A 25,480-nucleotide genomic window follows, 5' to 3' on the forward strand; every position below is an offset into this window, starting at 1 on the left:
GAATCTGTCCCGTTTTACTCCCACTGTCACCATTCACTCTCAGCTTCATATTTCCTGATCCCCAGGGAACAAAAATAGCCTCTCAACTGGCCTTTCGCTTTCTGCCACTCCCACAACAAATGACCAGGAACCTACAACTAAGGGCTGGTGCCAAATGCCAGGGCATTGCTGCAATCTGTGGGCAGACTAATCCTCGGAAGTACTGCTTCGATCATGGCACTCCCCTGCTCAGAAAGCTTCAGCAGTTCCCCAAAATTCAGGGTGCTCTAAAATATTAACCCAAGCTACCATAACACACTTATTTCCCAACATTTCACATCATACCCATTTCCTAACAGATATTCTGGCCCAAATGGAGGGTGTCCACTCATCTTATTTTGACTCAGGTAAGCAATAGTTGTTCAACAAACAGTTTTGACTGGTTATTTTTCCTTCTATTTTGTCATTATAAAAACTCAAATCAGAAAAAAACATGTTTTGAACTTCTAAGCAGAGATGACTATACTTCAACTTTGTAATCCCTGTGGGGTTAGAAGTAAATCTCTCTCACAACCAGAATGAAACCAATGTTCTTAGGATAGAACCTACTCAGGAAAGTTCTCAGGACTGTCATAAAGTAAGGGTGGGGAGTGCAAGCTGATGATGTAATGCAAAGTGCCCCTACCTCTGCTGCAAGAACCAAGCCCAGAGAACAGTTGAATCTGAAGACAAATAAGCAGAACCATTCAGAGAACCAAGAACCTAACGCTGTGGGCGAACACATACTAATGTTCAGTCTGATTATCAAATGCCCCCAAAATACTTCTGGGACGTCACTCTCACCTTAAGCTCCGTAATATATTCCCTTCCCAGATGCAGGAGTCATGATCCTAAAAATGCTATGGAAGAATTCACAACAGAAAAACGTACCATTTTAAGGGAAATATCGGTTTGAGAGAAACTCAGAAAATTCACAATAATTGTCTTCAATTCTTCAAAATAAAGCAATAAAAATACCATGCCAAGTTAATAGCTACAGCAGTGGCATTTTATCTGTCTTAAATCTGGGATAATGAATATAATTTTTTAACATCTTTATTGGAGTATAATTGCTTTACAATGGTGTGTTAGTTTCTGCTTTATAACAAAGTGAATCAGTTATACATATACGTATGTTCCCATATCTCTTCCCTCTTGCGTCTCCCTCCCTCCCACCCTCCCTATCCCACCCCTCTAGGTGGTCACAAACCACCTTGCTGATAATATATCTTTTGATGCCTAGACACTTTCACGATCTCCCTCTCGGGGAAGGTGGCTTATATTTTCACTTTGCTTTTTGTCATAAGCATACAAGAATCATTTGTCTGCTTTTGGTCTTCCCAAAACTCCATGCCTTTTAATTTTATGACTTGACTCTAGTTCCTCTCCTTAAGCCATGCTCAGAAAACCAAACTGTATCATACAGATTAGATGGAATTGCTCAAGCTACAGGAAACAGAAACAAAAGCAGATCCACCTGTAACAGAATTTTTCTTAGAAGGAAACTGGAACTGGTGAAAATTTACACTTAAAGCCTGATTAATATCTTCCCTCTTAAGCTATGAATTTTTTCCCACATTGTTCAATGTGGGAAATGCAGCTATCATTGCTTCAGATATCTAATTTTCAAATCTGGAATGCTATTTCACTTCTCTTACCAATTCTGCCCTTCAATGTCTCACAGTCATCCACTCTTAAATTCATCATGTCCCCTTTATTTTCACTGCTACCACTCTAACAAGCTCTGGTGGTCTTACATCCAGAACCCAGTGGGAATCTTCCAATCAAAAGATTTGAGTCCTTCTTGAACTCAAGAAATTTTCTTCTGTTTCAATACTTGCTTCCATTTTCTCTGTTCATTCTTACTAGGATTTCCATTATAGGATGTAAGAACTCCTAAATCTAGCCTCCATATTGCTTTAACTTCTTCTCCTGTATTTTCTTTGTCTTTCTATTATATTCTCAGAATCCCTAAACTCTTCCTTCTAAGCTAATTTGATCTTCACTCCATCTACTGAATTTTTACTTAAAAGATCATGTTTTAATTCCAAAATAAGCTTAGTTTCTTTTTCACAGCAATCTTTTTTTCAGTGGATACTGTATCTTCTCAAATATCTCTGAGAATTTTAAAGTTTATTCTGTACCCTATATTAACCTGTCTCCTCTGCTGTTTCACTACTCAGTTTGTTGAATTTGGTGCCTCTCTTTCAGACTGATGGTTTTCCTCAAAAGCACAGTTCTTACAGGTTGTCCATTCATATTTGTAGATGAAGGTCTAGAGTTACATTCTGATAGCTGGGCTGTATTTCCTCAGCCCAAGTGAGAATCCCTGTTTGCCTAGCAATGAACCTAAGTTCTGACCAAAGGAGTCCTGTCTAGAATGCGGTCAAGGGAGACAAAGGAACCATGTAACTAACCAGGCTTTCCTTTATGGTGGATGAGTAGCCCATCTTGCAGGTACTGGAGGTCCGATATCCCTCAGGATACCACAAGCTACCTAAAGCACTGCCCTTAACTTTCTCCCCACAGTACCCACTTTGGAATTTCCTATAGATGAATTTGCAATTCAGAGAGCCAAATTTTTGGCATTAGCTCAGGAGGAAAACCACTAGAGACATCTATACTGATAAGTAAAAGGCTTGGCTTTCCATAACTTTAATAATCTGGCTGTGCCCATGGCTTGCTCTTTATCCTAGGATGTCCCCACTTTTGACACTGGGGAAAAGACAGAATGACAATTTTGGGATGGTCCTTCCAACTTTCCAAATAGGGCCACAGGTTCACTAAGTTCGCTAGGGCTTTGCCATTAACTGATTCCCAATTGCTTTATTCAACCAGAAATTCATCATATTCTGGTCTACAAGTGGCATACCTCTCAGATTTTCTTTTTTCTCTGAATTTTTATACTTCTTCCTCAATGTGATTTCAAAAGGAAGTAAAAATAAATGTGTGTCTTCTCTAGTCTATCTTGAATTTGAAGTCATTATGAATTTGTATGTGTCAAAACAGCATGGAAATATGTAAAAGCAAAAAAACTATGATAGAAACTGAAAAAAAATCAATAGTAGTGAAAAGTTACAACTCTTATCAACACCTGACAGATCAAACATTCAAAAAATAAGGAAAGATATATATAATTAATAAGATTAAGTTAATAGCTTTAATTAAAATTCTACTCCCTAATACAGTATTTTATTTTCAAAAAACCTTGCCCACCCTCTGTGCCAAGAAGAGGAAGAGAAAATGCTTCCTGTTGTAAATGTCAGAGCCCCGTCCTTCCTTGCCCTGTCCTACTTGGAACTTTTGTACACTTTGCTCAAAAATTCAATGCCAAGTTTTTGTTACAAATTAGTTTTTTCCATAAAACCATTTGAGCCAATCAGTAATTTCAAGGTTTTGTTTGTTTAAAGTCTAAGAGTTCGAACTTCCAAAATCTATTACAATTTGGTCCTAAAACTAACACAACATTGCAAATTAACTATACTTCAAATTTTATAAAAAATTTTTTAAAGAGCTTTTAAATAGGAAATAAAATATTTGGACCTAAAATGACAAGCCTTCTTAAAGTCTTATTTTTCCAAAGCCCCTATTCACGTTCAGATTGAGTTGCCAAAATACCTAAACGTCCATTGACAGATGAATGGATAAAGAAAATGTGATATATACATACAGTGGGATATTATTCAGCCTTAAAATTCCATCGTTTGTGACAAGATGGATGGAAGAGGACATTATGCTAAGTGAAATTAGCCAGATACAGGAAAAAAAACCATTCTGCGTGACCTCACTTATATGTGGACTCTAAAACAAACTCAGAGAAGCAGAGAGAAGAATGGTAGCTCCCAGGGGTTAAAAAGGAAGAGAAGTTGGAGAGATAATGTTCAAAGGATACAGAGTTCTGGAGATCCTCTATATGGCATAGTGTCTATAGCTAACAATACTGTACTGCACACTTAAATTTTGCTAAAAGGGTACATCTTATGTTAAGTGTTCTTACTAAGATGGAGAAGGAGGGGAAGAGGAAGAAGAGGAAGAAGAAGACAACGATGATGAGTATGGGTGGGAGTAAACTTTGTGAGGTGATGAATGTTTATGGCTTTGCTGGTGGTGATGATTTCTCAGGTGTATACTTATCCCCAAACTCATCAAATGTATACATTAAATGTGTAAAGCTTTTATATGTCAATCATACCTCAACAAAGTGCTTTAAAAATAAAAAATGTAAAGAAAATTTTTAAAGAGTTGCCAAAACACCCTCTGAAGTTAGTTGCATTGATGTGCTACAAACACTAAGCACTACATTTTTTAAATGCCTTTGTCTTTAAGACTATAGCTTGATGTTAGGAAGTACATACCCTTTTTTTCTTTATATATACTTTTTTTTTTTTAATTTTTGGTTGCATTGGGTCTTCGTTGCTGCGCGCGGGCTTTCTCTAGTTGCGGCGAGTGGGGGCTACTCTTCGTTGCGGTGCGCGGTCTTCTCATTGCAGTGGCTTCTCTTGTTGCAGAGCATGGGCTCTAGGCACGTGGGCTTCAGTAGTTGTGGCACGCAGGCTCAGTAGCTGTGGCTCACGGGCTTAGTTGCTCTGCGGCATGTGGGATCTTCCCGGACCAGGGCTCGACCCCCGTGTCCCCTGCATTGGCAGGCGGATTCTTAACCACTGCGCCACCAGGGAAGTCCCAGGAAGTGCATACGCTTTCTACCTAGTTTTTGTTATGTAAAGTAGTACGGCCTCCTTTATGAAATACTGCTATTTAATGTACTCAATAATTTATCCATGTTCATTACATAAAACTCTACTGTATATCATAATGTCTAACAAATCTCCTTGGATCACTCTTTTTGAAGTTTTAAAAAAATAGTTTAGTTTATCAGCTTTTGCTGACACTCTGAACAGAAATCCTACTCACATGATTTCCTCTAATAACCACCTTTAGGTGAGGTATACTGGAGTGGACTTTGTGAAACACTTGATGTGATCAAAGGATGGAGACTGTTTTGACATAATATGGAGATTAATTTAAACTACACAATACACAGAAGAGTTAAACTAAATAAAACCGTCAGGGGAAATTTTTAAAAGGTTAATTTCTGGGCTTCCCTGGTGGCGCAGTGGTTAGGAATCCACTTGACAGTGCAGGGGACACGGGTTCGAGCCCTGGTCCGGGAAGATCCCACATTCTGCGGAGCAACTAAGCCCGTCCACCACAAATACTGAGCCTGCGCTCTAGAGCCCATAAGTCACAACTACTGAAGCCCGCGCACCTAGAGCCCGTGCTCTGCAACAAGAGAAGACACCACAATGAGAAGCCCTGCTTGCCACAACTAGAACTAAGTGGTCACACAGCACTGAGCTGATCTCCCTGTGCGATGCAGCTGCTTCCAGCTAGCTAGCTATTTTACATTTGGTAATGTATGTCAATGCTACTCTCTCACTTCGTCCCAGCTTACCCTCCCCCCACCCCGTGTCCTCAAGTCCATTCTCTACGTCTGGGTCTTTATTCCTGACCTGCCCCTAGGTTCGTCAGAATCTTTTTTTTTTTTTAGATTCTATATATATGCACCAAAATAGTAACCTAATACCCTACGCTTTCCCTCACCTACATGAACACACATGCTTCCTATTATTGCTCTTCCTAAATACATCACTTTGGGTCTGTTAGGCTCTGTAAACTCAATGCTGACACTAAAAATGTTCTCTGTACATTTTAAATACTGGCAAGAATATAATATCAGGCCTTTCAACAACTGTAACAAAATTTTTAAACTGACATTTGCAAAGTTATGGAGCATTTTTACACTGATCCTCTGCTAATACAATTAGCAGTATGTTTTGTACCTATAAGTTAATAAATCCTTTAATCATAAAACAAACAAAAAAAGAACAGGCTGGACAATGAAAGGGCTGGTTTGCAATACACCTGCAGACCTGCTTCTTTTTTTCTTTCTCTGTTTGCTCATCTTTTTTTTCCAGTTTTACTGAGATATAACTGACATTCCATATTCTATAAGTGTAAGATGTATAACATAATGATTTAACTTACATACACCATGAAATGACTACCATAATAGGTTTAGTGAATATCCATCATCTCATATAGATACAACATTAAAGAAACAAAAAAAATTCTTCTCCTTGTAATGAGAACTCTCAAGATTTACTCTTAACAACTTTCATATATAACATAGAGCAGTGTTAATTACCTTCATCATACTGCACATTACATCTCTAGTATTTATTTATAACAGGAAGTTTGTACCTTTTGACTACCTTCATCTAATCCCCCCTCCCCTCCCCACCTATTTCTCACATGACCAACAATGGGCATGCTCCACTGAGTATCAGCGCCAGGTAGAGTATCAGCAGCATTAATCCCATGATCATTCTCTGGAGCAAAGCTAGGGAATCAGCTAATTTACATCGCACTCCCCGCCACCCCGCCCCAACAAAATCCATGCCTGCTTTTTTCAGGGATTTGGGGACATAGGAAACTACTACTAGATAATAATCTAAAAGGGAGGAGGAAACTGGGAGGAAGCACAAACATACATAATTTGAAATAAAGAAAAAAACACATAGATACAGGAAAAGTAAAAAACTTGTAAGAAAACAGTCTATAATTCTATGCTAGCACACTGAAGAGAAATGTTAATTTACAAGCATTAACTCAATAAGAGATAGAGAACCCAATCACCATAAAATGGTGGGGGGGAGATGTCTGTTACCCTTTCAAAAAGCTCTAGGCTTTTCCCAAAGCTAGCTGAACACAGGAGGAAAGCCTCCTCAATTCTTTTTACAAAACGAATTTACCATTTTTTGAAAACACAATGATCCAAAACCTATGGGAGGCAGCAAAAGCAGTTCTAAGAGGGAAGTTTATAGCAATAAAAGCCTACCTCAAGAAACTAGAAAAATCTCAAATAAACAATCTAACCTTACACCTAACGGAACTAGACAAAGAAGAAAAAACAAAACCCAAAATTAGTAGAAGGAAAGAAACCATAAAGATCAGAACAGAAATAAGTGAAATAGAAACAAAGAAAACAATAGCAAATATCAATAAAATTAAAAGTTTGTTCTTGGAGAAGATAAACAACATTGATAAACCTTTAGCCAGACTCATCAAGAAAAAGAGGGAGAGGACTCAAATCAATAAAATCAGAAATGAAAAAGGAGAAGTTACAACAGACGCTGCAGAAATACAAAGCATCCTAAGAGACTACTACAAGCAACTCTATGCCAATAAAATGGACAACCTGGAGGAAATGGACAAATTCTTAGAAAGGTATAATCTTCTAAGACTGAACCAGGAAGAAATAGAAAATATGAACAGACCAATCACAAGTAATGAAATTGAAACTGTGATTAAAAATCTTCCAACAAACAAAAGTCCAGGACCAGATGGCTTCACAGGTGAATTCTATCAAACATTTAGAGAAGAGCTAACACCCATCCTTCTCAAACTCTTCCAAAAAATTGCAGAGGAAGGAACACTCCCAAACTCATTCTATGAGGCCACCATCACCCTGATACCAAAACCAAAGGTACTACAAAAAAAGAAAATTACAGACCAATATCACTCATGAATACAGACGCAAAAATCCTCAACAAAATAATAGCAAACAGAATCCAACAACACATTAGAAGGATCATACACCATGATCAAGTGGGATTTATCCCAGGGATGCAAGGATTCTTCAATATACGCAAATCAATCAATGTGATATACCATACTAACAAATTGAAAAGGAAAAACCATATGATCATCTCAATAGATGCAGAAAAAGCTTTTGACAAAATTCAACACCCATTTATGATTAAAAAAACTCTCCAGAAAGTGGGCATAGAAGGAACCTACCTCAACATAATAAAGGCATATATGACAAACCCACAGCAAACATCATTCCCAATGGTGAAAAACTGAAGGTATTTCCTCTAAGATCAGGAACAAGACAAGGATGTCCACTCTCGCCACTATTATTCAACATATTTTTGGAAGTCCTAGCCACGGCAATCAGAGAAGAAAAAGGAATACATATTGGGAAAGAAAAAGTAAAACTGTCACTGTTTGCAGATGACATGATACTATACATAGAGAATCCTAAAGATGCTACCAGAAATACTAGAGCTAATCAATGAATATGGTAAAGTTGCAGGATACAAAATTAATGCACAGAAATCCCTTGCATTCCTATACACTAACAACGAAAGATCAGAAAGAGCAATTAAGAAAACAATCCCATTCACCATTGCAACAAAAAGAATAAAATACCTAGGAATAAACCTACCTAGGTAGACAAAAGACCTGTATGCAGAAAACTATAAGACACTCATGAATGAAATTAAAGATGATACAAACAGATGGAGAGATATACCATGTTCTTGGATTGGAAGAATCAATCTTGTGAAAATGACTATACTACCCAAAGCAATCTACAGATTCAATGCAATCCCTATCAAATTACCAATGGCATTTTTTAACAGAACTAGAACAAAAAATCTTAAAATCTGTATGGAGACACAAAAGACCCCGAATAGCCAAAGCAGTCTTGAGGGAAAAAAACGGAGCTGGAGGAGTCAGACTTGTGACTTCAGACTATACTACAAAGCTACAGTAATCAAGACAATATTGTACTGGCACAAAAACAGAAATATAGATCAATGGAACAGGACAGAAAGCCCAGAGATAAACCCACACACCTATGGTTAACTAATCTATGACAAAGGAGGCAAAGATATACAATGGAGAAAAGACAGTCTCTTCAATAAGTGGAGTTGGGAAAACTGGACAGCTACGTGTAAAAGAATGAAATTAGACCACTCCCTAACACCATATACAAAAACTCCAAATGGATTAGAGACCTAAATGTAAGACCGGACACTGTAAAACTCTTAGAGGAAAACACAGGAAGAACACTCTTTGACATAAATCACAGCAAGATCTTTTTTGATCCACCTCCTAGAGTAATGGAAATAAAAATAAACAAATGGGACCTAATGAAACTTTAAAGCTTCTGCAAAGCAAAGGAAACTACAAACAAGACAAAAAGACAACCCTCAGAATGGGAGAAAATATTTGCAAATGAATCAATGGACAAAGGATTAATCTCCAAAATATATAAACAGCTCATGCAGCTCAATATTAAAAAAACAAACAACCCAATCCAAAAATGGGCAGAAGACCTAAGTAGACATTTCTTCAAAGAAGACATACAGGTGGCCAAGAAGCACATGAAAAGCTGCCCAACATCACTAATTATTAGAGAAATGCAAATCAAAACTACAAATGAGGTATCATCTCACACCAAGTAGAATGGGCATCATCAGAAAATCTACAAACAACAAATGCTGCAGAGGGTGTGGAGAAAAGGGAACCCTCTTGCACTGTTGGTGGGAATCTAAATTGATACAGCCACTATGGAGAACAGTATGGAGGTTCCTTAAAAAACTAAAAATAGAATTACCATATGATCCAGCAATCCCACTACTGGGCATATACCCAGAGAAAACCATAATTCAAAAAGACACATGCACCCCAATGTTCACTGCAGCACTATTTACAATAGCCAGGTCATGGAAACAACCTAAATGCCCATCGACAGACGAATGGACAAAGATGTGGTACATATATACAATGGAAAATTACCCAGCCATAAAAAGAAACGAAATTGGGTCATTTGTAGAAACGTGGATGGATCTAGAGACTGTCATACAGAGTGAAGCAAGTCAGAAAGAGAAAAATAAATATCGTATATTAACGCATATATGTGGAACCTAGAAAAATGGTACAGATGAACCGGTTTGCAGGGCAGAAACAGACACACAGATGTAGAAAACAAACGTATGGACACCAAGCGGGGAAAGTGGCAGGGGGGTGGTAGTACTGGTGGGATGAATTGGGAGATTGGGATTGACATATATACACTAATATGTATAAAACAGATAAGTAATAAGAACGTGCTGTAGAAAAACAAAATAAAATTCAAAACTTAAAATAAAAAAACTAATTTACCGTTTTTAAAAAAACCTAACAAAAATAATGTAACCAAACTACAAACATGGTTAATTATGAATCCAAAGTGAAGTTTTTGCAAATGTGATCCATCATATAATATAGACACACACGCACGCGCACACGTGCATGCGCATACACACACAGACACCTTGACAAAGTATGGTTATTCTAGAATTCAAGGATGGAACCAAATAATGGCCCGAACTAACAGGTCAAAAAAGGAAAATCCTGATGTGCCTCAACAGATGCTGAAAAGTTGAGATTCAACATCTATTTTTTTTACTTAAACTAGTCAAATTGGAAGAGAAAGACATGTTTTTTAACAGTTAGAAAAAGTACAATAAATAGGAATGAAACCTTAGTACATGCTATCACATAGATGACCCTTGAAAACCTTATGCTAAGAAGCCAGATGCAAAAAGCCACATATTACAGGATTCCATTAATATGAAACATGAAGAATAGGCAAATCCATACAGACAGAAGGTAGACTGTCGGGGCTGGGGGTGGGAGGTGATTGCTAATTGGGTACAGGGTTTCCTTCTGGGGGGATAAAAATGTTCTAAAATTACTGGTGATGGTAGCACAACTCTGAATCTACCAAAAAAAATCCCACTGAATTGTACACTTTTGAAGGGTGAATTTTGTAACAACTTCCTCTCTGGTTTAAAAACTGGTTTAAAAACTATACGTGCAAAAACTGGTTTAAAAAACTATACGTGCAAATCTTAAACTAGTTCATGTTACAACATGTATTTTTAGATAGGAGAATGATATCAGTATCACTTTATAACAAAAAGACATGTATTAAAACTAAGGTGAAACACTGAAAGTATTTCTTTTAAAGCCAAACTTAAGACAAGGATGCACACTAACACTATTATTATTTAAGACTGTATGGGAACTGAACTGATAGGCAATGCAATTAGATAAGATAATGAAATGCAAGATATAATTATTATTTGAAAGAATATTTATATATGACTTATCCAGGAAATTCAAGAGAATCAACTAAAATCTTAATATCAGAATGAATTCATAAAATGTGCTGGTTTAAAATTAATATACTTGATGGCAAAAGCTTTTTATTTTAAAGACAAAAGCTTTCTTATGTAACACTTAAAAATGTAAAATACCATTAGTAAGAGTAACTGAAAACTCTAAGTGGGATTTTTTTAATACAAATATACACAGAAATCAATCTTGCTCTTGAATATATTGGATCAGTAGTATTAATTCTCTCTTAATTAGCCTCTACATTCAATCAAAATCCCAACACACTTTTGTTGTAAATCAATTGACCTTATATATGTAGGTCTACTCTCAGACACTATTCTGGTGCATTGATCAATCTGGCCTTGCACCCACTATTTTAATCACTGCATCTTTATAATAAGCTTTAATATATGGTAGTGTAAGTTTTCCAACTTTTTTTTTCAAGACTGCCTTTGCTATTCCAGGCCCTTTGCATTTCCATATAAATCTGAGAACTGGTTTATTAAAAAAAAAAAAAAGAATAGTACTTCCCACTTAAGGCAGTGAGGAGCACGAAACGAGTTAGATATGTCAAGAATATAGCATCAGGACTGGCACAGAATAAGTATCCAATAAATAAAGGTGCTCTTCTTTAAAAAAAAAAAAAAAAAGCAAAGCCTGTTGGGGTTTTGATTGGGACTTCGTTGAAAACTGACATGTTTATAACACTGATACTTCTTATCCATGAACATCGTATCTCTCCCCATTTATGAGTTCTTTCATTTCTCTCAGTAATGCTTTCACTAAAGGTCTTAGTAAGCTTTGTTGGGTTTATTTCAAGGTACTGGATGTTCACTGATCTTACTATAAATTGTATTACTAGCTTTTAAAACAAAATATAAAACAATCAATCAACTGTACTGGCTTTTAAATTTTATTTTCACGTTGTTTGTTGTTAATATAGAGAAATACAAATTATTAATCAATGTCCCCCAACTATAATGTAGTAAAATTAGAAATAAATGTCACTGAGGTAATAACACCCCCCAAAAAAATTTCCTTGAATTGGAAAAGTCTCAATAATTCAATGGGCAATAGGAAAATTATAAAAACCACAATATATTTAGAACTAAATAATAAAAAATCAATTCACATGAAATTCATAGTACCAGTTACAGTTCAGAGGAAATTTTATAGTTTTAAAAGCATGTAAGAGTAGAGATTAAAAACTAATGAGCTAAACTATTTACAATAGCCAGGACACAGAAGCAACCTAAGTGTCCACTGACAGAAGAATGGATAAAGAAGATGTGGCACATATATACAATGGAATATCACCCAGCCATAAAAAGAAATGAAATTGAGTTATTTGTAGTGAGGTGGATGGACCTAGAGTCTGTCATACAGAGTGAAGCCAGAAAGAGAAAAACAAATACCGCATGCTAACACATATATATGGAATCTAAAAAGAAAAAAATTGGTTCTGAAGAACCTAGGGGCAGGACAGGAATAAAGACGCAGACGTAGAGAATGGACTTGAGGACACAGGGAGGGGGAAGGGTAAGCTGGGACGAAGTGAGAGTGGCATGGACATATATACACTACCAAATGTAGAACCGATAGCTAGTGGGAAGCAGCCGCAAAGCACAGGGAGATCAGCTCGGTGCTTTGTGACCACCTAGAGGGGTGGGATAGGGAGGGTGGGAGGGAGGGAGATGCAAGAGGGAAGAGATATGGGGATATATGTATATGTATAGCTGATTCACTTTGTTATACAGCAGAAACTAACACACCACTGTAAAGCAATTATACTCCAATAAACATGTTAAAACTAATGAGCTAAACTTCCAACTTAAATTTTTTAAATGTCAGAAAAAATGCAAATAAAATAGAAAGAAATATTAACCATATGGAGCAGAAACAGAAATGGTCAATAAAAAGAACTATTTGAAAAGGCTTAATATAGGCAAGTTATTGGCAGTACTCATCAGAAAAAAAAGGAACAAATTAATGGAATTAGACATTTTAAAGTCATTAGAGAAGCCTATATTTTATACCAATATATCTGAATTTTTATATTTTTCTAGAATACTGTTCATTTTGTATAAATAACAACAACTTGAGAAAAGCCAAAAATACTTATCACCATGAAACAAACTATTAATCAAAAAACAACTCACTAAAAAAGACACCAAAGACAGTTTCACAGATGACTTATAAATTTCCAGAAACAGATCATATCTATGAAATACAACTTGTTTCAAAGGAGAAGAATTATTCCGCAACACATCTTAAGAAGTTAGCATAAAAAGAAAAAGTACATGGCAATAGCAAAAGGATGCAAATATCCAGGGACTCCAAAGACAGTTTAAAATACAAAATCTATGAATACAATTCATCACACGAATAGATGCTGCAAAAACATTAAAAAAATCAACGAAAACTCTAAAATGCTAAGTAAAAGAGAACATAAACTAATAAATATCTCCTCCCTCAAAAAAAAAAAAACCACGAAAATATCATCCTTAATGGTAAAATATTAGAAGCACTCCATTAAAGCACGTGGACAGTGATGCCTGTTATCAATGCTTTCATGCAACTCTGTGCTAGAGGCATTAGTCAATGAAGTAGAAGAAAAAGAAAACAAACAAAAAAGAAAAAGGAGGCAAAAAGGAATGGAAAAGAAGAAATAAAACATCTTTACTCACACACACCTATTTAGAAAATACAAGAATTATAAACTGTAATAATCTATTACTCCCACATTTCATTGAATCTAAAAATACTGCCAATTTTAAGATGCATCCTTGTTTTACCTACATCTAAGAAAAATATCCTGCCAGTTAAACCGATGCTATACTTTATTATCTAGAAATTTCATTTTAGATTTATCAAGACAATTCTTTTAGACTTATGTAGACATATTTTCATCATATCCTGTGGATATATAGAAGAAAATATAGAAGCAAAAGAAATTGGGAGTCCGGTGACCCCACGGCTGCCCGTGAAGCTGCCGCCCTGGCCCTGCCACCACCGCCACCTCAGGACCGGCTGTATGATTAGGCCACAATCTTCGATGAGTAGACATATTCCTCAGTTCTGTGGTGTTCTTGGTCATACATTTATGGAGTTTCTGAAGGGCAGTGGAGATTACTGCCAGGCACAGCACAACTTCCGTGCAGACAAATGAACTGTAGAAATTCATTACTACTCTACCAAGAAGCCCCCATAAGAGTGGTTAACCTGGACACAGAAGTGTTGAACTGAAATCCACAGAGCATTTTTTACAAGAGTTCTGACCTGCATGGGGTAAAGCTCAGTGCACTTCCTTTCTATTGCCTCAGTATCACTGAATTGAAGAATTGCTGCTTCTTGTTAGGAGGTTCATTTCATTTCCCATTACTCTCAACTTCATACTCAAAAGCACTGAGAATTTCAAGTGGAGTATATTGAAGTACTCAGTTTCTTTGCATCATTCCTGTATTCAAGTTTTTAAATTCTTTCATAAACCTATTGAGTTTTTTTTTAACTAAATTAACATGGCTCGAATGAACCACCCAGCTCCTGTGGAAGTCACTTATAAGAACATGAGATTTCTTAATCCAACCAATGCGACCTTAAACAAATTTATAGAGGAACTTAAGAAGTATGGAGTTACCACAACAGCAAGAATATGTGAAGCTACTTATGACACTACTCTTGCGGAGAAAGAAGGCATCCATGTTCTCGCTTGGCCTTTTCATGATGGCGCACCACCATTTAACCAGACTGTTGATGATTGGTTAAGTCTCGTGACAATTAACTTCCACGAAGACCCTGGTTGTTGTATTGCCGTTCATTGTGTTGCAGGCCTTGGGAGAGGTCCAGTGCTTGTCGCCCTAGCATTAATTGAAGGTGGAATGAAATATGAAGATGCAGTACAGTTGATAAGACAAAAGCAGCGTGGAGCTTTCAACAGCAAGCAACTTTTGTATTTGGAGAAGTATCGTCCTAAAATGCGGCTGCGCTTCAAAAACTCCAATGGTCATAGGAACAACTGTTGCTTTCAATAAAACTGGGGTGCCTGATGCCATTGCTTGGAAGTGGAACCTAGACAGGACGGAATTTGTTGTACATGTTAGCCAGCACGATGGCTTCATGAAGTCTGATGAAGCTTCCACAGGAGTGTCGAAAAGCAGTTTTACCAGGCCACAAGCCTGGCAGAATTGCAACTTCTGTGTCTGGGTTATGATCAACCTCCTTGGACACACAGCAAAGGATTCTTGCTGTTCAGCATTTAAAATGTGCTTATTATCGTTTGTACCAATTGACCTTTTCTGAAATCATGCAGTATTGAGTCATGTCTTTAAATCTGTTTCCATGCCAGAATCTTATCAATATATAAGAAATTTAGAAAGACTAGGTGCCGAAATACCCAGCACAATACTTATATATTTTTAGTATCACATAGAACTAAAATCCCAGGAACTAAGAAAACTCTGGACCTTATGTGGTTTATTCCTTCCATCATTTCAAACATAGAAAGTAGGGCCTATAATGTTATTTGCTCACAATATGTTTAGGTCTTCCACATTCATACCAGTATACATCAGATTTGCTCATTTTGGTTTTTTGTAATTAACCAAGTCTTACAGTGATTATTTAATGTCTTTCTATAAATCTCATTTTGTGCTGTTATAGAAGACCTCCATTTTGAAAATCTACATTGTAAAAGAAGCACATGTCTTTAATGTCTCCAGACAAAAAAGCCTTACAGTTAATTTCAGCGTTTGCACTTTGGGGTACAATCTACAGGGAGGGCCTGAAAAAAGAATGGGAGGGGGCTATTAAATATTTTTAGTAAAATGTTGCCTTTGTCTTGTGCAGAACATGTAGAATATGTGCTTTAACTTAGTAAATATTTTTTAAAAGGTGGAAATACTTTGTTATTGTAGCTAGAACAATTCTTAATCATAAAATTTCTGAAATTCTTGTAATTTTTTTCAAACTTATCTGAAGTTGTTTACCATTTTATTTTTGTTTGAAGTGTGATTCCCAACCTCTCTTGGGAAAAAAAAAAAGGGTTTCTGCTAATGAATTGAGCAGACATTTAATATTTTATATGCCTTTTGAGCTGTGTAACTTAATATTTGGATAATTGACAATTTGTTTTATTATGTAATTGATAAAATGGTGATGTGTATTAACATTAGCTCAACCATACATTTATACTGTCTGCGAACATGTGGTTATAGTTCTGCGGGGGAAATAATTTGTCACTGTTCACCAGCTTGTAAAAATCTAGTGTGAGAGCTTGAGCATTAAATAAATGATGAAATGCAAAAAAAAAAAGAAAGAAATTGGTAGAGTATTCCTAAAACTTCACATTCAGGGTCCTACTATGGAATGCTTTTCTACTCAAAGCTATTCAATCTTTCCTAACAATATTGTTCTCTACCAACAAGAGTGCTGCTGATGCAACATTTCTTAAAATGCTCCATAATTATCTATGTGATTTTCTTTCCAGTAAGACACCCACCTCACAATTCCTTCTGCCTTCAGTTGTATTGTTGGGTGTGAAATTAAAACACAACAATGCACATACTCATTTGAGTGATGACAAAATGAAGAGTCTTGACCAAGTATGTGCATGTAAAAACAATAACTACATCATGACTGCTACCTGGACAACACTGATTATAGGACACCATCAAACAAAGATCTGTATGAACCTCTGTCATATTAAAATGGGGGCGGGATGTACTTCAGAATCTATGAAATATGGTAATACGAAAGTTCAGCAAGCTTACATGATGAATACAGAAACAGTATCTAAAAGAAAATCCTATTCACAATAACAAAAATTATACAAATTTTTTTCTAGCAAAAAATCTAACAAAAGTTGTGCAAGAGCTTTATGAAAAGCAGTAGAATATGCCCAGATTCAGACCCCAGCTCCACTACTTAGCATACATCTATAAGTATCTACATATTATTCTATAAATATGATGCAAATACAATAAAAATCCAACAGTTTTTCATAGAAACCAACAAACTGACCCAAAAATAAACAAAGGAAGGAAAATAGCTTTAAAACTCCAAAGAAACAAAACACTTATTAAGATTTAACTATAAAGCTATCACTGTTAAATCAGAGTGGTATAGGTATATAGTCAAACAGACCCATGAAATCAGAAGAAAGTAGAAACAGATGTATATATGTGAGAATACGATAAACTTCACAAGTTGCATTACAAATTAGTGAGGAGAAAGGCTGAACTACTTGGCAAATTCATATTAAAAAGATAAAATCAGGGGGCTTTCCTGGTGGCACAGTGGTTGAGAATCTCTCTGCTAATGCAGGGGACACGGGTTCGAGCCCTGGTCTCTGAGGATCCCACATGCCGCAGAGCAACTAGGCCCATGAGCCACAACTACTAAGCCTGCGCGTCTGGAGCCTGTGCTCTGCAACAAGAGAGGCCACGACAGTGAGACGCCCGCGCACTGCGATGAAGAGTGGCCCCCGCTTGCCACAACTAGAGAAAGCCCTTGCAGAGAAACGAAGACCCAACGCAGCAAAAAAAAAAAAATTAATAAATTAATAAACTACCCCCAACATCTTCATTATTTTTTTATTTTTTATTTTTTTTGTGGTACGCGAGTCTCTCACTGTTGTGGCCTCTCCCGTTGCGGAGCACAGGCTCCGGACGCGCAGGCTCAGCGGCCATGGCTCATGGGCTCAGCCGCTCCACGGCATGTGGGATCTTCCCAGACTGGGGCACGAACCCGTATCCCCTGCATCCGCAGGCGGACTCTCAACCACTGAGCCACCAGGGAGGCTCCCAACATCTTCTTTAAAAAATAAATAAATAAATAAATAAAGATAAAATCAGATCCGTATATCACACAATAGAGAAAAAAATTCCAGATGAATTAATGACCTAAATATGAAAAAGCACAGTATCATTATGACCTTGGGGCAGGAGAATAATTTCTTGCAGATACAAGAAAACATAAACCATAAATGAAAAAGAACTGAGGAAACTGACTACTTTCACATTAAAAAGTCCTACACAAAAAAATATTCCATAAACAAAGCTAAAGAATAAGCCACAGACTAGGAAATGGTATTTTCAGTGTATAAAACTACAGGCCATTAGAATTCAGAATATAAAAATAACCATAAACCAATGAGAAAAAGGCAACAGTCCAATAAAAAATGGACCAAGGATAGGCACAAGCAAGTCATAGAAAACTCAAATGGCTAATAATACGTGGGAAAAAAGGCTCAACAACACGAGTAATCTAAGAAATGCAAAAGGAAAACAGCAATGAGATACCATTTATACCTAAAAGATTGGAAAAAACTGCAAAGTCTAATCTTTTGGCAGTGGTCTGGAGAAACAGAGGCTCATACACAGCTGATGGGCGTGTCGAATGGAACACAATTTGACATTTGGCAATTCCCAGTAAAGTTGACAAATGCACAGACTCTTGAATGTAGCAACTCTACTTCTATAATCCCAAGAGAGAAGAACCCCATATAAGGATGCTCACAACAACACTGTCTGAAATTGCAGAAAACTGCTAACAACCTAATGGCCCCTCCCTAAGAATAGATAAATAAACCACAGTATATTTATACATTAAAATACAAGTAAAATGAATGAACCAGATCAGTAGTTTTCAAACTTCTTGGACTTAGGACCTCTTTACACTCAAAAATTGAGGACCTCAAAGAGTTTTTGTTTATGTGGGTTCTATCTAGAGATGTTTATATTAGAAATTAAATCTGAGACACCTTAAAAGTATTCATAAAAAATAAACCCACTGTATATAAACATGAACATTTTAAAATAACTATTTTTCAAAACAAAAAATTGTGAAAGGAGTAGCACTGTTTTACATTTCTGCAAATCTCTTCAAGGACAGGCTTAATAGAGGACAGCTGGATTCCTGTAACTGCGTCTGTGTTCAATCTATCATGACATCACATTTCGTGGAGGCTCTGTACAGTACTTGTGCAGTGTACAAAAGAATGAGGCTGGAAGAATATCAGGGATCCCTGGGAATTCCTGGAGCACACTCTTGAGAACCGCTAAACTAGATCTACATACAACATAAATAAATCTCAAAAACACATTGCTAAGTGAAAAAATATATATATAAAATGATAAACACAGTATGATACCATTTATGTAAAGTTAAAACACATAAAGCAGTACTTGACATTGTTTGTGGTACATACATATTAGGACAGTGGTCATTTCTGGCAAAGAAAAGACAGGAATGGGATAGGGAGGCACTCTTCAATCTGTGAGGTTTTCTTTCTTTAAATACACAAAAAGTTATGAAGCAAATATGTAATAAAATATTAATATCTGTTAAATCTGGGCGATACCTGCTTTTCAGTAATTCTGAAATATTTCATAATTTTAAATATTTTTTCAATCCTAATGGCTGTATTCGTCAAGGCCACATAGCTTCCTTAAAATGTCACCTCCCTTTGAGTAAAATATAGTTACAAGATTCCTGGATTTTATAAAAAGTTCTTTGGAAAACTAATTTGACAGGACTAAGTATACACTGGCCATATTAACCCCAAGCTTAAGCGCTGGGGGCAGGGTCTACTCAGCTTATGTGGCATATGCCTTACTACACACACCCCTTGCTCAAAGGATACAGTGACTAGACAGATGCTTGAATAGTTGAAAACGATTCAACTACACAAAATTCTCTGCACCCCAAAATTGAGAGAATTGCTTTTAGATTACTGTCATTACCATGTACCAGGTAATGCTCTGGGACAAGGATAAATGAGAACCTGTCTCTACATCCAGAGTTTAGAAAAGATAACAAAAATACAAATACACAGCTAAAATATAAAAGGTTAAATGCTGTATTAAAACATACCCACATTGTTATATGAGACAGAAAAATGAGCCTGGAAAAATGATGGTGCCATAAACAGAAAGAAAGCTAGAAGCAGGAGCTGTTTTAGGGGCTCTGCGTTTAAAAAAAAAGTTTTTTTCCCAATAAATAGTACTGGGCATCTACTATGTTCCAGATAAATTTGGTTTCAGCCATGTTGAGACAGTAAGACACCTGAAAGGAGGTGGTCAGTAGGCAATGCTAGAGAAACTAGAGAGGATGGGCATGGTAAAGGGCACCAAAACCATGCAAGAAGATTCAAGAGAACAGGATAGACAACTGACCTTGAGGAAAATCCCATAACAGAAGGCAGAGAAAGTATAGAGTTTCTGAAACAAAGAACACTTTTATATAACACACCTGCTGACATGCTGTAGCAGTCTCCCAATTTGGGAAACAGCGGATCTAGGAAAAGTGGAATGAAAAGAAATGAAAACGCTGGTGAAAGGAGAGATAAGACAGCTGAGGTTTTTGTAAGATGAGCAAACCTAGGAATGTTTATAAGGAGAGGAAAAGGCATCAGCAGAGTTAGAGGGCAATGATGCAAGTGGCAGAATCACACTGACAGAGCTCCATCCTTTGGGACCAGTGGATCCCACAGGCAGAGCATCTGGGCCTGAAGGAGGCCAATTCTTCCCACAAGTGAAGAACAGGAGGACAGCCTAGGGAGAGACAAAGGAAGAATATGAAGTGGAAGGAAGGAAATTCAATTGCTTAGATCAGATGGCTGTCTATCTTTCTGACTTAAGTAAAAGATTAGGTAATCTCTGCTGAGGCTGAGGGGTTTCAAGGACAAGTTGAGGAGTTTAAGAGTAAAAAAGAAAAAGTTTGGAATTGCCAGTGTGCATAAACACAAATAGTACAAACAAGGTCATAAGTGGCGATACAAGTCCAGGTAGGTTGAGAGAGGAAGCATTTACAAAAAGCAATATGGAAAAAAGTTTTTCTTCAATGCATTGTGAGCATGTTTTTAAAAAAGGAAACTTGCATCTATCTGAAAGATACACAAGTTAAAAACCAACACCTCATTTATCCAAGACAGTTGTTGTTCCACCAGTTTTCCAGACCACCCTTTCAGGCAAAAAGCACTTTAACTGTTTCCGACAGAAATCCTTCCAAACCATACACTCCTGTCTTAACTATACGACTGAAGTCCAACTCTTAATCTTAATCATCCACTCTTGCTGTACTGGAACATGTACTGCCGCTGCACTGCGTGTGCAGCGATACGATTCTCTTTTAGAATTCTATGTCTTTCCCACCTGTCAAGACATAAAGCAACTGGTTCTTTCAAGTTTACGTTTACCTTTACCATCTCAAGGACCACAGAGTGCTTTAGCAACTTGCTTCTAGTCAGTCTCCTAGAACGCACTGTGTCTCAAACTTTTCTAAACCATAGCCCTTTAAGATAAACATGAGAATATTCAGTTCATTCCCTTCCCCTCACGGAGCAATCACTGCTCTGACCTGTTGCAGTTTAGGAAAAATAGAAAAACTGAAACAACTTTCTGGTGAATACTTATGCTACCTATAAACTTACGTATCATAAAATTCTAGGAAACACATTCCCAAAATGTGCATCGAGAAGAGTTCAAATATTAATCAAAACATGAGAAGGCTTAGCTTAGTAAACAGCCTTAGTTATTACCCTCTTAATCAAAAAGGTGGTTCCTCTTACCACATGGAAAAACAGGGATTCCAAAAAGACCACCTGAAGGCTGCTGCCTTCTTAATCATCGCTCTTCTACTTTTCAAAACTGACTTGTTTAAAAATTACCATGGAGATACTTACAGGCTCATTCCTCATTTTCGTGAAGTAACCCACAGCACTCGTCCTGTAATTTTCAACCACGGTAAATGAAAAGCTAGAAACCCCTCCCCATTTGTTGACTACAGAGATTATAATAACTCTTGAGCAAAAAGTTACTTGGAGTGAGAAATTAGGACAGAAAAAAGGAGCAGCTGCCTACTAGATATGGATTGTTGAAAAAGTAGCAAAATTGTCTGAACTTCTGCACATTCTTGATAATCATTCCTGCAGTGAAACACTGGTTGTTACTCTATCTCTCAACTTTGAAACTTCCTAGGCCAATGGAAGGGCTAAGTGACTATAAAGCCGGGCTCAGGTGTGTCATCACTCTACTACTTGAGGGCTCCCTGGCCTCCCCCATTGAGTATAAGCCCCTCCACCTGGAAAGCAAGCTCCATCCACCTTATTTAGCCACCACTCCCCTACCTACACCGTCTACTCCAGCCAAAGTACACATACTTGCTGTTTTCTGAAGAAGCTTCACCCTTGAAATGCCCTTTCCCCACCTCCACCTCAGTCTAATAAAGTCCTACCCATCCTTCAGTAACCTTCTCGAAATGTCACCTAACCTCGTTTTCCTCTGAAACCCCAATAATTGGCTGTACCTTCCCGGCAGCACTTCAGTGCATTTCACCTCATCTCATCTGCCTCTGAACAACGAACTTCTTGGAGCCACCGTCTGCATTACAAGAACCTTTTGATCTTTCGTAGCACCTAGCACCGAGTTCAGAGTAGTGTAGTATGCAATCAAAACTACTTTTAGGAGTGGAATTCCACCTTAGAATTTTTCAAATCAAATAGAGAAACTAAATACCATACCAGGTACAGGAACAATAAATACTGCATCACATTATGCTGTCCTTCAATAAGAAAATAAAACCTTCTGCCCTTTTCTTACTCCTGAAAAAAAGTAAATACTACCAACAGATCGCTAATAGCTTAAATGCACCTCTTCTAGAAAGTTGTTTCCAAATTAATGAAATTCAAACGACTCCGTAAAATTTTTACTTCTCCGTTTCCGTGCTGTGCAATTTGCACTTTTCCCCTTACTACGTGAAAAAGTGAGAACTTCTTTCCTATCCATTTAAAAATTTTTCTTTCTTTCTTTACTCGAAAAGGCAGTGGCTGTTGCAAAACAACCGCATCTAAAGCACTCTAATTCACGTGTGACTTTGCTGAGGTAAAAATAAAATGTCTTGGGGTCCCACTTGCCGTGGTGAGTCCACATGCCTCGGCGGACCCTCAAGTGACCTGTAACAAGCACGGGGGAAAGGCGCGGGGCCGGGGACGCTGAGTAACGAGATTGCCTCAGCGCCTGAGAGCCGACGAAGGCCGCCTGCGGCAGCTCGACTAAAATGCAGCGGAAGCAGCAGCTAGTCACGGGTGCTGCGGTAGGCAGGGCAGGAAGGTGGCGCTGCCGCCGAGCGCCTACAGCCCGAGCGCACTTCATGGCGGCGAGGGCAATGGCCGCTGTGGGGAGCGAGCACGCCCCTCCGCGCGCACACGCTGCCGTGCCGGGCCTCCGGGACCCGTCACCGGAGCCGCCGCCACCGCCGCCGCCCGCTCTCCGACCCCCCCTTACGGGCTGTAGCGGAATTTTCTCTTCAGACGCCGCCTTCAAGATGGCGGCTCCCCCTCCCAGCAACCCCCTCAATCGTCCCCTGCAGCAGGCGCCGAGCCGCCGCCATCTTGTCCCCCGTCCCTCCCCCCCTCACCGATATTTACATAGCGAAAATCGGCCCGGCCGGCCTGCGGCCTTCACCTCACGCCTGCAGCCTTCGCCTCCTTGCCAGGCCTCGCCCCCGCGCAGTGCCCCGGGCCGGCCGCGGCACCGACCCGGGGCCCCTCGGCCGCGTCCCGGGCCACCGGCCGACCCTCCCCCAACCCCCGCCCGTTTGCGGAGCGCGGCTTCGCCGCCGCTCGGGGCAGCCGGGCTCCTCCCCGGGCCTAACTGCGGCCTCCTTGGGGCCTGCTCGGCGCCGCGCGCCAGACCGCCCGGCCTAGCGCGGAAGGGCGCCACGCGGGCCGCCGACCAGGCCGGGACCAGGCCCCTGCGCGCGCGCTAGGCCCCGCGGCCGCGGCGGCGCCCGGAACTCACCGGACGGGCGTGCGGGCGGTCGGCGACGGTGGCGGGTGCTGCAGGCCGGCCTTTCTCTGGAGCACTGGGCCGGGCTCCGGCTGGTGGGGCGGGCGGAGGGAGGGAGGAGGGGCCGAGCTCGGAGCTGACAAAAAGCGGCCCAGCTCCCCGGCACGGGCCCGCCGTCAGCACGTCACGTCACCGCCCGGGAGAGAGACCCAGGAAAATGCGGAAGGGTACATAGGCCCCCTCCTTCGCCCGGTGTGTCTCCCTGGTGCTCCGGTCGGCGTGCTCACGCCCTGCAACCGGGGAGCCCAGTGGCCTCGCTGCGGCGGGGTCTCCGGCGGCCGGAGTTTCCGTGACAGCGCCCCCCTTCTTTCCACCTCCTCCGCGCTCCCGCCCGCCGCCGCCGCCGCCGCTACACACGCGCCGCTGCCGCCGCCTCGGCCGTAAAGCCCGCGCGGGGCCGTGGTCCGCCGACCCCGCAGAGAGGCAGGCGGCCCGCACCCGGCCCGGCCGCCCCCCACCATCTCCCGTGGGCCGCGGCCGCCCCCCGGGCCCTCCCCGGAGACCTACCGCCTCTCCGCGCCAGTCCTGGCCGAGGCGCCTGCTCGAGTTGTTTGCAGGCCCTCAGACCCCCGCCCGCAGTAAATGTGTTTTCTTCATCCCCGTGGCTGGAGAAGAGGATAAATTTAGCAACCCCCGCCGTCCCCTGCCTTCGCTTAAAAAAAAAAAACTTTGAAATAAAATGAAAATAGGCTTGCCAGTCTAAATGGGTGCGTGGGCAAAAGGAGGGGGAGAAGGGTTGTCCTAGAGCACCTACCAAACCGTTTAATTTTTTTTCTAAATAAGCGTTCAATCAGAGAACCTAATTGATTTTATTAGTTTACGGCGGAAAAAAATAAGGGTTACGTTTTGAAACTGGTTTCGCACATTGCAATGAACACGAATTTTTAGTGTATATTTTCTCTATAACCGTGTTTCAAAGTAGGAGAGTCTATGAAATATGTCTTGTGTGATTGTTTCATAAATAATGAAATTTTCACATTCTTTAATAAATACAGAGGGAGGAGCAGAATTGGGATTTGGGTGTTTTTTACAAACTACTTAAGTCTTTCAAAGTTTAAAAAGACTTAGGAGAGAAAGAAAAACATGTATTTGAGTGAATAAAACATCAACCCCAAAAATGTGTATTTTGCATTTTCGTTACTGAAATTTTTATGCTCTTTCCATACTGAACTTGGAACCCAAATTATGTTTAAAACTTACTAGTTAAACGTTAAATGATGTAGCCTTTACATTAATCCGAATCTGATATGCTTTATTTCTTCGTTTAATTCACTAAATGTTAGATAAAGATATTTCTTTTTTGTTTAATTCTTTGGCCGCACTGCGCGGCATGTGGGATCTTAGTTCCCCCATCAGGGATCAAACCCACACCCCCTGCATTGGAAGCTCGGAGTCTTAACCACTGGACCACCAGGGGAGTCCGGTAAGTATACTTCTAAAGAGTAAATAAAACAAAAGTTATAAGGCAAATAGCATATTGGTGTGAAATCTCTTCAAATACAGAGGCCTTGTATTTTAGTTTCCTGTCATAACTTTTTTAAAACTCCCAGAATGCGAGTTGTCCTTTCCCTCAGACCTCTTACAATTACAAAATTGCTTTAAAA

General features: G+C 39.2%; 1 protein-coding gene and 1 pseudogene across 4 annotated transcripts in view; one reads left to right on the top strand and one right to left on the bottom strand.

The window, feature by feature from the left end:
- The window catches only part of ZFX (zinc finger protein X-linked), a 57,614-nt gene extending 33,212 nt beyond the window's left edge, over window positions 1–24,402 (bottom strand). For 2 of the 4 annotated variants that reach the window (XM_019927721.3, XM_019927717.3), the window contains exon 1: window positions 23,829–23,963. The gene's annotated coding sequence lies outside the window, so the exon portion shown is untranslated. Of the gene's footprint in view, window positions 1–23,455; window positions 23,593–23,828; window positions 23,964–24,383 lie in introns of those variants that run through there. The other 2 variants (XM_073799223.1, XM_019927719.3) reach the window with 2 other exon arrangements.
- On the top strand, window positions 14,550–15,062 carry LOC141275644 (protein tyrosine phosphatase type IVA 1 pseudogene; annotated as a pseudogene).
- Window positions 24,403–25,480: the final 1,078 nt, after the last annotated feature.

Source organism: Tursiops truncatus, chromosome X, assembly GCF_011762595.2.
Source record: "Tursiops truncatus isolate mTurTru1 chromosome X, mTurTru1.mat.Y, whole genome shotgun sequence".
Classification (NCBI taxonomy): domain Eukaryota; kingdom Metazoa; phylum Chordata; class Mammalia; order Artiodactyla; family Delphinidae; genus Tursiops; species Tursiops truncatus.